Source organism: Mustela putorius, unplaced genomic scaffold, assembly GCF_011764305.1.
Source record: "Mustela putorius furo isolate JIRA1106 unplaced genomic scaffold, ASM1176430v1.1 tig00003949_pilon_pilon_pilon, whole genome shotgun sequence".
Classification (NCBI taxonomy): Eukaryota; Metazoa; Chordata; class Mammalia; order Carnivora; family Mustelidae; genus Mustela; species Mustela putorius.
The window spans coordinates 3,765,671-3,781,228 of record NW_025422093.1 but is presented as its reverse complement, the minus strand read 5'-3'; the positions used below and the strand labels follow the sequence as shown (position 1 = coordinate 3,781,228).

The 15,558-nt window shown below is 41.9% G+C and overlaps 1 long non-coding RNA gene across 1 annotated transcript; it reads left to right on the top strand.

Annotated features, from left to right (window-relative positions):
• Nucleotides 1-2,851: 2,851 nt before the first annotated feature.
• LOC101682522 lies at nt 2,852-15,302 on the top strand. Its single transcript, XR_200431.2, has 3 exons — nt 2,852-2,985; nt 9,680-9,724; nt 14,550-15,302. It is a non-coding gene; the product is annotated as an uncharacterized LOC101682522 (long non-coding RNA).
• The last annotated feature ends 256 nt before the right edge of the window (nt 15,303-15,558 follow it).

Genomic DNA, 15,558 nt, shown 5'->3' with positions numbered 1-15,558 from the left:
CAACTCTAGACTGAGGTACATGCAGCCATTGCTTCTATATCTGTTGGATGTCCAATGGACATTTCAAACCTAGTGTGTTCCAAAAAGAATTCATTCCCTCCCCACCAGATGTGCTCCTTTAATGGCCTCTATAGTAGTAAATGGCAGGAACATGTAACAGGCCACTACTTTGGAGTTACTCTTCGGTTTGACATTTCGTTGTCTTCTACTCTGTCTACCCTAGTCCTCATGCACCCTTGGTCACTCCTGTACACCTGCATTAGCCCTCTAATTCATTTCCCTGCTTCCATCTTGCCACTCCACAGAACCTGTTCACACAGCAGTCAAAATCATCCTTCTAAAGCATTTTGATCTTGACACTCCTCTGCTCTAATTACCCAGATGGCTTCCCGTAACAGTTGGAATACATTTTAAAATCATGTGCTTCAGGGACCCTCCCGATCTAGTCCATGCTTACTTCTCTGACCCCAATTCTCACCACTCACCCCATCTCTGCCCTTTAGCAGTCTGATCCTGTTCTTCCTCAGGATCACCACACAAAAGGCTCTACTTCAGATCTTGGGCCTGGAATGTTCTTCCTCTATGAAGCTTCCTGGCTGATTCCTGAACCTCATTCATGCCTCTTCTGCAATGTTGCTACTTCAGGGAAGACCTTCCTTTCTGTCTTGGGTGAAGCAGCACGATCTCTGAACCCAGCACTCATACCCGATCTCCTTATCCTGCTTTGTATTTTTATGAAACATATCCCTTTCTGATAGTAAACTACAGTTTGATTACAGAGTTAATTAAGTACCTTGCTCCATTAGAACAGAACTTCCATGAGGATGGGGTCTTGATCTTACTGGCTCGATCTCTAGTGCTTTGAAGAATGCCTTGACAGGAGGCATATTACAAATACTGAATTGAATGAAGAAGGTAATGTAGCATGGAACTAGACAAGACTTGACACCTACCCACAACTCCTTCTTCCCTTCCTCCTTTTCTTCTTCCACCTACTTCTCCCTTCTCAGCCTCCTCCTGCCTTCTCTTCTTTTTCCTCCTCTTCTTCCTCCTCTGTCCCCTCCCCTTTCATTTTTCCTTCTTCTTAAAAAAAGTTACTTTTTAAAAATGTACTAAGAAATAGTAGAGGAAAAATTAGGAAATTATTTCATTTCTTATGTCTTAACCCCTTGTGCGTGTGTGTGTGTGTGTGTGTGCATGTGTGTGTGTGCGTGTGTGTGGTGGCAGAAGGAGGGGAAGCAGTTGCTCACGGCGGGATAGGTGAGTAAGTGACAGAAGTCTGCTTTAGGGGCACCTGGGTGGCTCAGTCAGTTAAGCGTCTGCCTTTGGCTCAGGTTGTGATCCTGGGGTCCTGGGATCGAGCCCCATGTCGGGCTCTCTGCTCAGCGGAGAGTCTGCTTCTCCCTGGGCCCCTACACCCACTCATGCTCTCTCTCTCTTTCTCACAAATAAATAAATAAAGTCTTTAAAAAAAAGATGTCTGCTTTAATGACAGAAGTGTAGGAGAAAGCCCTCCATGTGAGGTACATGCTAGAATTAAGGGGGTATTATTCAGCTTTTTCAGATGCTGCCCTGAGCCTCAGTTCCTCTGCTTCCCTTATATGGATGCTACTGGAGAGGTCAGCTGGGAAATCAAGGTAAAGGTCAAGAGGAACCACTGGTGTTCCATCTGTTTCTTGTTACATCTAGGCACAGTCCTTAAGGTGACCATTGGATGGATGGGTGCTTTCCTTTCCTCTGCATCCTTAATAAGTAAGCTTGCCTTTAGAGCCTGAGTGTTTTCTGCCCTTGGGGTATATGGGGAACCACAGTGACAAACTGAAATCCTGCCTTTATGTGTTCGGTTAATCCAGGGAACATGGAGAATTGCTCTGTAAGTGAGTAGGAACTCAGTGACTAGAAGTCTTAGAATTCTGTATAAATAAGGCAGATTTCAAAGGAGAGCCCCATTCTATCCTCACCACCTGCTCTCAGCACTGGGCAATCCTTTTTTGCAACTCTTGTAAACCTGAAGGTAATCATTAAAATGATGCAGGATTGTTCTATCCAGACCAAGAAAGGAGATTTTTCACGGGCTCTGGGAGCCATTTGGCTTCCACTCGCCACAGCTCTGGAGAGCAAATTGGGATTAAAAAAAGGAATCTTTGTTGTCTGTGAAGGAAGTTCTACACTGTTTTAAATTTATGAAAGGAATCTATTTGGCCGACAGAGGATTAATTAGAAAGGGATTTAGTGGAGAGTGCTTGAGTTCTGGTTCGTTTAAACAGTACCCACTGTCCAGTGGAGAGTTGAACAAATTTGTTCCCTGCATTCTTCTGTCAGTTGATGTGCTAACTTTTTAATACGTTGATTTTTGTCAGGCACAGAAGCATGGGGCTCTGTTCTGTTTTCCTTGTCTCTAGCAGCATGTGTTAAGTAGAGCCTGGTGGTATGGCTTAGGGATTGTGGGAATGGGTTAGGGAAGGGAGAGCTGAACATTAATAAACACGAAGGTCAAGAAACCCAGAGTACAGAGGGTTTTGTTATTCTTTCAACATTTGTCACCAGATGCTTGCTTCAGATAAGTCTGGCTATGAGAAATGCTTGTGAAGACTTGCTTCCATGTGACAGCTGTAGAAGTCCCTCATGAACTCTGAAAAGGCAATCTCAGCCCAGCTGCTCGTGGTTAGGGCTCTCCAGAATGAAAATGCTGTTAGCGACTGATTCATTTCTCCCCTCGCGCTGGCTTTGACAAACATTCTGTGCCAAAGATGAGACTGGATTTCCCAATGTTTTCCCTCCTTTCTGGACTTAACAATAGCTTCATGTTCTTGACTACCAGCAATGTGTAAGAGTAATAATAAGCTTTGTGGGTAGTGAGGGCTGTCATAATGAGCTGTAAGTGCAGGAATGATCTTGTTGGGGAGGGCTGAGTTCCTATGAGCACCTCACAAGACAGACCCTGTGGAGCATCAAACACGAGGGAAACATGCCGAATTAATACAGGTGGGAATTTGACCGTACATCTCACACATATTGTGGTGACCTTGGAGAATTTCCTGGAGGTAACTGTTTGGGGTAAGGAGTTGCACAGAATTGCTTTCAATAAAGTTGTTTGCTGCACGTACTTGCAGAAAGATCTGTCTTGTTAGATTGTGAACACACTGAGGGCATAAATCCTGCCTCCTCATTAGTATTTCCTCATTATGAAGGACAGCGGCCTTCATAAATTCCAGCGTTTCACACATGTTAGTTTCTCAGGTAATCGCGAAGGCTGGAATGATAGACTGAAACCGACAGGAATATAGTGAGGCTGTTGGGAAAAACCTCCAGGGACCCACAGAATGATTTCGGCTTCTAATGGGAACAGAGGTTACTAATCTAATAATAACTCTTCCTTCACAAGGTGTGCTGGCCTTTCACTTAAGCACGTCTACACTATCATAACAGAGCCATGCTTGAAGTTCCTTCTGCGAGCCAGCCCAACTGAATTCAATATGGGCGGTTGAGATTTTTAGTCTGAAGTAACATTGTGTGTGCACCTGGCTGTGACTTTGTGTTTGTGCCCACATGTGTGGTTTTTGGTTAGTTGGCTTAGACCTGGTTCCCAGGGTGGCCTACTCTAAATTAGGTTGAAATGCCCGGACTTCCTTGATATACTAGAAAGCATCTGTCATTAAAGGGCCGTCCACAGATCTCTGGAGGTACCTGAATCTACTTCAGGGCAGGGGATCTGCTTGGTCAAGGCTCTTTTCATAGAAATATTAAGGTGTTGTTTTCCTCTTTCATTGTGTTGATATTTACACTTATAGCTCAAAAGCAGTGGTGAGTGTATTTCTGGCACCTTACCACGAATCAAAGCAGCCACGCCTAAGTGTGCTGGTTGTGATTGTACTTTTCACTGCCATACCCTGGCGGCTTTCTAAAAAACAGATTTATCTGGGACGCTTGGCTCAGTCGGTTAAATCTTCAGACTCTTGGTTTAGGCTCAAGTCATGATCTCAGGGTCGGTGGATCAAGCCCATGTTGGGCTCTGCCACTCAGCTCTGCATCTGCTTGAGATTCTCTCCCTTTCCCTTGGCCTCTCGCCCTGCTCCATGTGCTTGCTCTCTCTCTAAAATAAAATAAGATCTCAAAAAAAAAAAAAATCACCCAGATTTATCTAAGAATGCTCTTGATGAAACAGTAAAAACTATCAGTTTTACCAAATCTCAGCTTTTGTGTGTATGACTTCTAGCATCAGACATAAGTACTGAGAATTCGAGGTTATTTCGCTCCCCCAATGGCAGAAAAATCAGACCCTTGTAATAAACCCTAATTCTATATGTCATTCCTAGTGGTTCATTTTCTCTGATAGAACCCTGACTGATACAGATCTGGGGAGGGAGTCTGGTAGCTGTAATCAAATATTTGCAATGCTCTTATGTGAACAAAGAAGCAATTTTATTCTGTGTTGATTCAGACACTAGAATGAAGTCCCAGCAGTAGAGGAGAGAGGCAGGACAAGGTTTGGACTCTAGACATAGACTCATTTAGTTTGGCTTAGATTCTGGCTCTGCCATTTACTTGCAGCTTTGGTTTTCTCATCTGTTAAATGGTGATAAATACAGTAGTCATTTCACATGATTGTTATGAGAATTAAATGTGTTCATATTTGGAAAGTACCTTAAATAGTCTTTTCATACAGTGAGCTCTATTTAAGGTTCTATTAAAACCTAAAAAGTTATAGGGAGATAGGTTTTGCCTCTTTAAGAATTTTTTAGGGGCGCCTGGGTGGCTCAGTGAGTTAAGTCTCTGCATTTGGCTCAGTTCATGATCCCAGGGTCCTGGGATTGAGCCCTGCATTGGGCTCCCTGCTGGGTGAGAAACCTGCTTCTCCCTCTCCCTCTGCCTGCTGCTCTCCCTGCTTGTGCTCTTTCTCTCTATCAAATAAATAAATAAAATCTTTTTAAAAAAGAATTTTTTAAATGATCACAGCTTTCCAACAAAGTAGCAGAGTGCCGCACAGAGAACAGAACCTCCTCTGACCTTTGGGAGGCACCCGGAAAAAGCCGCACAGGTTTATAGTCCAAAGACTGAATTCAAGTCTTGCAAGGCTCAGCCATTGCTTAGCTGTGTCATTGTAGCTAGTCATTTAATCTCTCAAAATCTCCATGTCATCATCCACAATATAATTTAAGTGAAACAATGTGATTGCCGGGGCTTTTTTATCTGTGAAGTGCCCATACGTGTCAGTCCTAGGCATTTCCTTGAGAGCTTTGAGGTGGAATCTGGCTGAGCTGTCTTTGTTAATGACACCGGGGAAAGGATTCTTGTATCAGAAAAGTTTGGAATAGATAATCCCGTGGCTCTTTCCAGCTCAGAGAGTTTACCGTTTCTCAGGTAGGCAGCCTGTCAAGGTGATCCTATTAAAGGAGTTAATAAAAGAAGGAGGTTTTTTTTGTTTTGTTTTGTTTTTTTGTTTTTTTTTTTGACAGAGAGAATGAGACGGAGTTGGGCTAAATGAGGAAATTGAATCAAACAATCATTGGGGAAGGTTAGTGGTTTCTACATATATGATCATCTCGATTTTTGTTGAGGCTGTGATTTGCCAGTGCAGAAGTCCTTCTTCATTTGAATTACAGGCAGTTTCACTTTAAAGTGTTCAATTCCATCTCCTATATGAAGGCTTGGGACAATTTGACTTTCTTGTTTTCCCTCTTAGAGTTTCAGATTGTTATGGTTAAAAATAAAGTATTTATCTTCGGTTTAGAAGTCTAATAAAACTTTGGCAGGAGTGTGAAATGGAATAAAGCATCTCTTCAACAAATCCATCTCAATAACACTTCCTGACAATCAAAAAACCTTCAGGGTCGCTCCTTAATGACTTCTGAAGTTTTAATAGATCTGTACTAAGGATGTGAGAATGACTGGAAATGGGTTTTAAAGTAGTGCTAACTTGTTTATTTTAAAATCCACTCTCTGATTGAAGTTTTGGAAAGGGGTTGAGAATATGCTTCCATTGAAATGTAGACTGATGAAGTGATTGTAGTTATGAGTGCTCTTTGCCTTGGGGGTGAGAATTACCGGGCAGCTGCTCCAACATGAAACTTGTGTAAAGGGAAAAATGTCTCTGAGGTTGGAGTCAAACCCCAGAGGAACAAGGGGAACTAGCAATCTGCCACGGAAGAGGTGTGTGGTGGTCAAAGAGGTGAGGGCCTTGGTACCGGGACCCAGTGCAGATTCAAACAGTATCAAACAAGTTTAAAAGACATAGTGTTTCCTAAACCCTGTACACACCAGATTAACTGGGAGATGCTTTTAAGACCATGATTGCCAGCCCTCAGCATCAGATTCCAATTCAATAGATCTGGAATATGGACTAGGAATTTATAGAATTTACACAGATATAAATCTCCAGTTGATTCTGATGTTCGACAGTGTTTAGAAACCACTAGAATGATGTACTGCTCAGAAGCTTCAGTGAGCAGCAGAAAGGGGAATTTAGAGTGTGAATCTTAAGAATGGAGTCATTGTGGATAATCTTTTAAAGAAATTTTAATTGTGTTTCATTTTATAATCTTTTTATTTTGGAAATTTCCATACTTACCCAAAGGTAGAGAGAACATTAGAATCAACCATATGATGTATAATGTTTCTGTCATCCTGATTAAACAATTATTACCATGTTGCCTGTTTTGTTTTACCTGCTCTCTTCTCCTTCTCCATTTTTAAAAAAAAAGATTTTATTTATTTATTTGACAGAGAGAGGCACAACTGAAAGAGGAAACACAATCAGGGGGAGTGAGAGTGGGAGAAGGAGGCTTCTTGCTAAGCAGGGAGCCCAGTGCAGGGCTCAAGCCCACCCCAGCTGGGATCATGACCTGAGCCCAAGGCAGATGCTTAACGACTGAGCCACCAAGGTGTCCCTCCTTCCCCATTTATTTTATTTATTTTTTTTTAAAAGATTTTATTTATTTATTTGACAGAGAGAAATCACAAGTAGATGGAGAGGCAGGCAGAGAGAGAGAGGGAAGCAGGCTCTCTGCTGAGCAGAGAGCTCGATGCGGGACTCGATCCCAGGACTCTGATATCATGACCCGAGCCGAAGGCAGCGGCTCAACCCACTGAGCCACCCAGGCGCCCCCCCCCCATTTATTTTTTAAAGCCTATAACATTTTATTTAATTTTTAAAGAAGATTTTATTTATTTATTTGACAGACAGAGATCACAAGTACACAGAGAGGCAGGCAGAGCCAGAGAGAGGGGGAAGCAGACTCCCTGCTGAGCAGAGAGCCCGATGTGGGGCTCGATCCCAGGAACCCCGGATCATGTCCTGAGCTGAAGATAGAGGCTTTAACCCACTGAGCCACCCAGGTGCCCCAAATCCTACAACATTTTATCTATTTTTTTTTTAAAGATTTATTTATTTATTTTGAAGAGAGAGCATGAGTATACAAGCATGGGGAGGGGCAAAAGGAGAAGAAGAGAATTTCAAGCAGGTTCCAACTCCACACTGAGTGTGGAGCCTGATGTGGGGCTTGATCTCACCACCCTGATATTTACCTGAGCTGAAATTAAGAGTTGGCCACTTAACTGACTGAGCCACCCAGGTGCCCCCAAAACTATAACATTTTAAAGCAAATTCTAAACATCAGTAGTTCTTCTGTAATGGATAAGGACTTCCCTGCCCCCCACCCCCAAAACTGTCATACCATTATCATGTCTAACAAAATGACTAGTAATTTTTAAATGTTATCTAGTAATAATCTACATTCAAATTCCTCAATTGTCTCAAAATTGTCAGAAGGCAGTCAGGCTCTAGCAGACTCTAAAATCTGTCATTCATAGGGGCGCCTGGATGGCTCAGTGAGGTTAATCCTCTGCCTTTGGCTCAGGTCATGATCTCAGGGTCCTGGGATCCAACCCCGCATCAGGCTCTCTGCTCAGCAAGGGAACCTGATTCCCCCCGACCTGCCTGCCTCTCTGCTTTACTTGTGATCTCTCTCTCTGTCAAATAAATACATAAAATCTTAAAAAAAAAATCTGTAACTCATAGAAAGAGAAAGAAGAGGGAGTATGTTGAAGGTGATCTTGACGCATTGAATCTTGATAGTCTTCAGGATCTTGGGGAATGAAAACCAGTTGTCAGCTCTGACAGGACAACTGTAAAGTAGGCAGTTCAGAAAATGGGCCAGCCTCTGTGACTTAGTTGTCTCATTCTATGCCCCGTTGATTATGGGGAATGGCTTTCTGTCCATATGTGACAGACAGAGCTGAATACAACTTGAACATATTCTTCCAGATTTGCTGAGACATTTTCTGGAAGGTAATACAGGTGTTGTTTTTTGACCCAAGGTTGTCTTATATATATCATCTAACCTCTTCATCATACAAAGTTTTATTACACTTCTTGTGGTATGGCCTTTCGTCCTTGGGTATAGGATAAAACAAAATATAATAGGAGTTTAGTACAAATTTATTGAATGAATATATGAGATATAATTTGTACTCAGTACACCATAGGTTAACTCTGTTTTATCAAATCTATGATCCTAGTTTATGGTAAATATACTTTTTATAAATAAAATGTAAGTCATTTAAAATTTTGTGTATTCAGAAAATTTACTCTTAAGGGTTATCTGGCAATGAATTCTTCCTGAAAGGAAGCACCTTTATTCAATGGAAATACATGTCCTAATACACCTACAGGACAAGAAACAAATCTTGAATATTTTTTTCCTCAAAAGATAATTGACCTACACCTGTATTTTAGAGATTTAAATATATCTCCTTAGGTGACATTGCTGAAGAGTTAGAATGATTTAGAGTGAGGAATTGGGAAAATGGGAATCTTAAAGGACAGCTGAGGAGGAAAGTCTCTTAATGTTTTGATTCTAAAGTTCTCTGGTGCTGGGCTTGACTCTCCAGTCACCTGTTTTCTGGGGGAGAGGCTGTTGGCTCTTTCTCACGTCTGCCTTCTCCTTTTCTCCCTGGGCTCAGAGCTGGAGGACATTGCCCAGCCGGTCCTGGATGTGGGTGTGGTCACATGGTGGAGTTCTAGCCAGTAGGGTGTAAGTGGAAGTGATGTACATCACTTGCTGGTCTGGATGGTCATAACTCTCAGGCATGGTGTCCATTCTCTTCCTCTGTCTGCAGGCTGGGTGCAGGGTGTCAGACAATTTCTAGGCTCCTTCTATGTTGGGGTCTCCGATAGCCTTAGACATTATGTAAGAAATAAACCTCGACCATGAAAGCCACTGGAATATGGCTGTTTGCTATAGCAGTTAGTTTAGCCTGGCTTATGTGGTTTCTAAATAGCAGGATGAAAATATGGAATTGGGTCTCTAGGGATTTAGAGAGGTAGTATGGGAGAGTAGTTTAACACATGTGCTAGCTTAGAAAATAAAAACACTTGGGGCACCTAATCGGCTTAGTTGGTTAAGTGTCTGCCTTCGGCTCGGGTCATGATCCCAGAGTCCTGGGATAGAGCCCCATTCTCAGTCTCTCTCAAATAAATAAATAAATAAACAAAATCTTAAAAAAAAAAAAAAAAAAAAAAAAGAACACTTTACTGCAGTGAAGTCTAGTCCCATTTCTGTTCTATAGCTGTTACAGAGCAAAAATTCCTCTCCCCTTCCCAGTCCTTCTATCCAGACTAAGAATCCAATTGATATAAGACAGATTAACAGAAGAAAATCAAGTTTAATTTTGTTTGCAGGGGGAATCCCACAGGCTTGGAAATTCCGAAGACAGGCAAAATGAGGTGTGTATGTCATTCTGAACAAAAGGGCAGGGGTCTGGGACTTCAAAGAGAAGAAATGGAAATCACAGGAAGAGAAAAAAAGAGTAAATGTTTGATAAACAAATGCTTGGCGAGCCCCTGGGGGTGGGGGATGGAACATGAAGGGCTTTGATGGATGTCGGCTGTACCAAGTTCATAGTATAATGTAGTTATCTGTGATGATAGTGCTCTTCCTGAAACTTGTCATCCATTTATATTCTTCTTAGGAGTTGTGGTGGAGGTAAAGAGCTTTTCCTGAATCTGCTGCATTTTGATTGCTTTTTTAACTCAAAATAATTTTCATGCCAAAGTGACTGATCTTGGAACAGCTTGTCCTTGGACCCTATGTAACTCTGTGACTTTGGATCAGTTATTTAACTTTTTAAGGTCTCTCTTTCTTCATCTCTAAAATGGGGATAATCATTGTATTCACCTGAAAGGATTATTGTGAGAACTGAATGAAATTGCTCCTCACAACAAATATTAACTATTAATAAAGTCAGCTATTATTACTAGAATTGACCATGGATACATTATAATGTATTCAAGTATGTTTTTGAAATGCTTAGTATGTCAGTGCAAGGTGTTGGAAAGGATATAAAGATTACTGGGACTGATTTTGCCTTCAGAAAGTCCCCAGTCTAGGAAGACAATTGAAGGGAAAATGAATAATTATAGAATATGAATGTCTTTGTGAAATCTGTCAGCTTTTAAATCTGATAAGTATAATATAATAAATATTCCTGTACCAAAGATATGCATCGGTAGGTGGAGGTAGAAGAAGGATTTTGTTGGAATATATGTATATATAATATATATCTCATATATATATATTGCCCCCTTCCTGCAAACTTGATGAAATTACAAGCCAGAACCAGACTACTTTGCTGGATGTCAGTTGGCTCCTATAACAGAGAGTGCTGAAACTGGAGATTTGGTCATTTCAGGGCACTATCTGGAACCTTGTAAATAGGTTGAGATGATTAATTTACTCTAACAGTGAATAAGAGCCGTGCCAGAGTATATCCTCAAGGCTGACTTCTTAATGGTAATTTTCCTGAGTCAATTACCTCATTTTCTCTTCTCAATTCCCTCTCCACCAAGCCATCACCATATGTAGAGGAAAATGCAGGTGGATGACAAAACACAGGGCTTGGGAATCTATCCATACCTTTGGGGTTATCATGAAAAGGGTCTGGCACATGGAAACACTAATTAAACTTCCATTTAAAAATTTTGTGTGTGGGCTTTGGAATAAAAGGGATATCCCTGAGGATAATTCTTCTTCAAGAGTCTAGTAAATATTTTTTTTTCTGATGTGTAAACAAATATTTTCTCAAGCTATTAGTTGCCAGGCACTGTGCTAAGAGATTTGGACTCAAAGATGGGTAAACAACATTTGAAGTCTTAGGAAAAATATTTGTTTATACCAATAGTTACAATTTTATAAATGCTATAACAGGTACATATTCTAATTGGAGCCTTGTCTTACATGACACTGTATCGGGGAGATGCTTGAAGCTTTGTTGGGTCAGCTGCTTCTCCTGGGGAGAATGGGACTTTGTAGGTGGATATAGTAGTAGCTTTCTGGCAATGGAGGCAAGATGTGTTGGTCCAGGACCCTCTTCAATGATGACTTCTTGGGATCACGGGCTATCTTAAAAGATGTCAAAGATCTTTGGCTCAAAGAACTGGGAGATTTTATTAGACACATGACATCCACCAGGTATTGGGAGATTAGACAAAGCTGCTAAGTCTAACTCTGAGAAAGTTTCGCAAATATTTCCTAAACCCCCATGAGATTATTTTCTTAATCCAGACTCCTCCTATCACTATAATGGTTCTCCTAATGAGAGAAGCAGGAGGAAAAATTTCTGACATTTTCTTGTCCTGGGGCCTTGTCCTCTTTTCTAGTTTATGATTTATAATAGTTTAGGCAAAGTGCTCTGACTATCCCAAGTTACCTAAAATTAACATATCAGTTAATTGGATTTGATACCATTAGAGGGATGGGGAAATATTCTGAAGCAATTGGTTGGAATCAAGGACATAAAAAGAAAGGCATTATGCAAATGTTTGGTTATTAAGATATTCTGCCTACAGGGGATAAAGTCAGATAATGAGAAATGAATGAGGATCTAAGGCTCCTGTATGCTTTAATATTAAATTTCTTTAACAGTAATATTTGGTGTCCTTAGCAGCGTGTTTTTGCCAACACAAAGGAAGAGAGGCATAGGAAAACACCAGGCACTCATGACAGTATACGGATATAGAAGGCTGGAAGGATAGTTGAGGAGGAGTGAGAAGGTAGAAATTGTAAAGCCCACGATTTCGATGGGTTCGATTATGGAGCACCTTGCATGTCGTATGGGGCTATTTCTAGTACAGGTAATAATTTATTTCCAACCATCTAGTAAGAGTAATAAATTTGTTTATATACCTTTTAGGTTACGAGACTGTTTTCCCATTCATTATCTCACGTGACTCTCACAGCAGTTTGGAGGTGGCCTGGTGACTGCCCCAGGTCAAGCAATTAGAGCTGGAGATGGCTCTTTCTGAAGGCACTTTCTCTCATTTCCTTGCTGAAAACAATTGGGATGACAGACCATGAATAACTTGTTATCTTTGGGCATGGAGATAATAATTGATAATCTGGTTTGTAATGAGATTTTTGAACTTGATGAAATTTAATTCTGGGGTTACTGCATCTGACGTGAAGAATTCAGACCACTCACTTCAATGGGGATATTTTTCTGCTTGATTGGGGCTTTAATGGCTCATTGCCTGGGCATTGCAGTCCCTGGCACCTCTGATATTAATTGGGGGAACACCCAAGGACTAGCTTCACAGGCCTTTTCTGAGAGAAGCTGCCTCCCCTAGCAGTGCATGAACATTCAGTGGGAGAGATTCTATAGTCTTCGATTACACCGCTGCATGCCACCCCCCCCCCCCAGTGTAAGTTACTGGAGGGCAAAGACCTCTTTTCTAGATCATTTGGTTTTCACACACTACCTTTGGCCCCTTCAACCTTTATGTCTTGGTTTTAGAAAGGCTTGAATAAAACCTGTATCCTGTGGGAAGAACTGAGTGGCCTGTTTAAGGGTCAGGTGCTAGAGGCAGATGGCCTGGATTTTAAAATTCCAGCTCAGGGCTGCCTGGGTGGCTCCGTGGGTTAAGCCTCTGCCTTCAGCTCAGGTCATGATCTCAGGGTCCTGAGATCGAGTCCCGCATCAGGCTCTCTGCTGGGTAGGTCTTTCTCTCTCTCTGCTTGCCTGTCTACTTGTGATCTCTCTCTGTCAAATAAATTAAATGTTTAAAAAAAGAAAATTCCAGCTCAATCACCAACTCACTGTGTGAGCATGGACAAGCTATTTAACTCCTCTAAGATGGCTGCCATTTCCTCATCTGGTAACTGGGGATGTTGGAACCTACCCAGTGTGATAGCTGTGGAAGTAAACTGGATGTTGTGTTTGAAGCATTTGGCACAGGGCTTGACATGGGACGGTCAATCAATGTGAGTGATAGTCGGCATCCATCATCATCATCATCATCGTTTTTATTACCTTCATCAGCGTCATCCTTCAGGTTGGTGAATGAAAGTGTGTAATTTTCATCATTGTGAGCCTGGAAAGAAGTTCTTGGTGTTGGGACACAGGGTTCCCACTTCGGCTTTATCCTGTTTAGACTAACTGAGAATGCATCGCTGGCCAGTGTAAGCTGACACAAATGTAGGAAGACCGGCATGTGCAAAGCTGATGGAATTCAAGTTTGAAATACTGGGCTAAATCTGGCAAGGCTCTATTTAGCAGAGACAAGCATATGGAATTGTTATTCAGATGAAAAGTCAAAGAGTTAAAAATAAAATCACCCAACTACAGGACTAGATGGAAGTTAGTGTGAAAAGGTCTTGAGGACTTTGCTGACCAGAAGTTGAGTCTGAGATGTGGGCACGAGGCTTTGACTAGAGAGCAGATTACTTGAGGTTACTGCTAGGGGCTGAATGTTTGTGTCTCCCCAAAATTTGTATGTAGAAAACTAAGCCCTATTGTGATGTATGTGGAAGTGAGCCCTTTGGGAGTTGATTAAATTATGAAGTTGGAGCCCTCATGAATGGGGTCCATGCCCTTAGAAAAGAGACCCCTGAGAGTGCTCTCTGTCCTTCTGCCGCATGAGGACAATGAGGACACAGGAAAAGAAAAGTGCAGCAGACACTGATTCTATTGCTACCTTGATCTTGGACTTCGCAGCCTCTGGAACTGTGAGAATACATTTCTGTCATTTATAAGCCAGCCAGTCCAGCCCATGGTATTTTGTTATAAGAGCCTGAATGGAACTAGGAGAGTTACATTGATCAGAGTACAGTCTTCGGACCAAGGGAATTGACTGCCTGGCTGTTTGTTGCATGTGCGCGGGCTCTTCGGAAATACTGTGTTAGGGTTAGTTACCTTGGCAATCTTCTTATTATCACTTTATGAAAGGTGTGAGCTCCTTTCTTTCTTTCTTTTTCTTTTTCTAAGATTTTATTTATTTATTTGACAGAGATCACAAGTAGTTAGAGAGGCAGGCAGAGAGAGAGAGGGGGAAGCAGGCTCCCTGCTGAGCAGAGATCCCTGTGTGGGACTCCATCCCAGGACCCTGGGATCATCACCTGAGCCGAAGGCAGCGGCTCAACCCACTGAGCCTCCCAGGCGTCCTTGAGCTCCTTTCTTAACTGTGGATAAAACGAATCTGCAGGGGGGGCGGATTTGTTAAATCGTCCTACCCTGCCGGTCATTTTGTAGCTGATGACTCTGCTGGTAAATTTCAGCTTGTGGGAAGTGTTCTTGACTCCTTTCCCAAGAGAGGTCCTTTTCACTTTGGGCTTGACTTGAAGACCCAGGTATGTTACTTTGTTTTGTGTTTGGGAGGGTTAGACCTAATATCCTTTGGACCCTCCTGGAATTCCCATCCCGAGTTATCCTGGCTTTCCCTCCACAATTCTCCCTCCCTGAGTCCCTGCTGTAACTTTTAATTGCCTTCTCTCTTTCTCTACTGTGTATGAGTTTCCTTTCTACTAGTTAGAGCTAGTAACTTAATTTTACCCTAATAACAGCTTGTATAATAATAGTATACCTTTCAGATTATACATTTGTTTAAAATACAGTGACATTCAGTGCTCCAGCCAAAAGGAGATTAACGGCAAGTTAAGTTCCCAAACTGTTGCAGGCTGGTGCTGGGGACCTCGCTGTCACTGGGGACTTCATCATCATGGCGGGTGGTGCCTGGTGATTGTGGTGGGGGAGGCAGCCCTGTGTTTCAGTACCTGTAAGGTTCCCTTTTGTGTTGGGGTGAGCGCTTGGCAAGGGGGGTTGGAATTCCATTGAGTTCAGCGGGAACCCGGACAGAAAATTTGGGTTGTTCAAGTTATTTGACTATGTTTTTATCCCAAGACCAGAAAAATTTGCTGACATTTGGACTCAATTTCATTTAGGTGGGGGGTCTTTTGGAGGTAGTGACTGAAAATTATTACCCAGTCCATTGATGGTGACTCTTTCAGGCCACGCCAGACCGAAGCAAGAAGATTAGGTAAGTGGAACTTTTAGGGAGCAATTAAGCCAGACAATTTAACCTGCAATTTAAGTAAGTTGAAGAGTACTTATTCTGTGTGTTATTCACACCTTAACTCTGCACAGGGACCTCAGTTTATACCGCTGTGAGTCTCCTTCTCTTCTCTAGTGAGGGGAACTGGGTTACCAATTTGGCTATCATTTTTACTACAGAGTTTATACATTTCTCTTGAAGACCTTTCATGATACGTGGTATTTTTTTTTATTAGA